The sequence below is a fragment of the Arachis hypogaea genome, chromosome 13, assembly GCF_003086295.3.
Source record: "Arachis hypogaea cultivar Tifrunner chromosome 13, arahy.Tifrunner.gnm2.J5K5, whole genome shotgun sequence".
NCBI lineage: Eukaryota > Viridiplantae > Streptophyta > Magnoliopsida > Fabales > Fabaceae > Arachis > Arachis hypogaea.
This window is the reverse complement of record NC_092048.1, coordinates 19,682,281-19,683,242: the sequence shown is the minus strand read 5'-3', so window position 1 is coordinate 19,683,242 and position 962 is coordinate 19,682,281. Positions and strand designations below refer to the sequence as shown.

Genomic DNA, 962 nt, shown 5'->3' with positions numbered 1-962 from the left:
CCATCTGAAGATCCTTTTCAGTTCTTAACTGAATTCTTGCAGATATGTGATACTGTTAAGACTAATGGAGTAGATCCTGAAGTCTACAGGCTCATGCTTTTCCCTTTTGCTGTAAGAGACAGAGCTAGATTATGGTTGGACTCTCAACCCAAAGACAGCCTGAACTCTTGGGATAAGCTGGTCACGGCTTTCTTAGCCAAGTACTTTCCTCCTCAAAAGCTGAGCAAGCTTAGAGCTGATGTTCAAACCTTCAGACAGAAAGAAGGTGAATCCCTCTATGAAGCTTGGGAAAGATACAAACAGTTGACCAAAAAGTGTCCTTCTGACATGCTTTCAGAATGGACCATCCTGGATATATTCTATGATGGTCTGTCTGAGTTATCTAAGATGTCATTGGATACCTCTGCAGGTGGATCCATTCACCTAAAGAAAACGCCTGCAGAAGCTTAAGAACTCATTGACATGGTTGCTAATAACCAGTTCATGTACACTTCTGAAAGAAATCCTGTGAATAATGGGACGCCTATGAAGAAGGGAGTTCTTGAAGTTGATACTCTGAATGCCATATTGGCTCAGAATAAAATATTGACTCAGCAAGTCAATATGATCTCTCAGAGTCTGCATGGAATGCAAGCTGCATCCAACAGTACTCAAGAGGCATCTTCTGAAGAAGAAGCCTATGATCCTGAGAACCCTGCAATAGCAGAGGTAAATTACTTAGGTGAACCTTATGGAAACACCTATAACTCAACATGGAGAAATCATCCAAATTTCTCATGGAAGGATCAAAAGCCCCAACAAGGCTTTAATAATGGTGGAAGAAACAGGTTTAGCAATAGCAAGCCTTTTCCATCATCAACTCAGCAACAGACAGAGAACTCTGAACAAAATGCTTCTAATTTAGCAAATCTAGTCTCTGATCTATCTAAGGCCACTGTAAGTTTCATGAATGAAACAAGGTC

General features: G+C 40.7%; 1 non-coding gene across 1 annotated transcript; it reads right to left on the bottom strand.

Moving 5' to 3' along the window:
• Nucleotides 1–225: 225 nt before the first annotated feature.
• Nucleotides 226–333, bottom strand: LOC112738772 (small nucleolar RNA R71). Its single transcript, XR_003169718.1, has one exon. It is a non-coding gene; the product is annotated as a small nucleolar RNA R71 (small nucleolar RNA).
• Nucleotides 334–962: the final 629 nt, after the last annotated feature.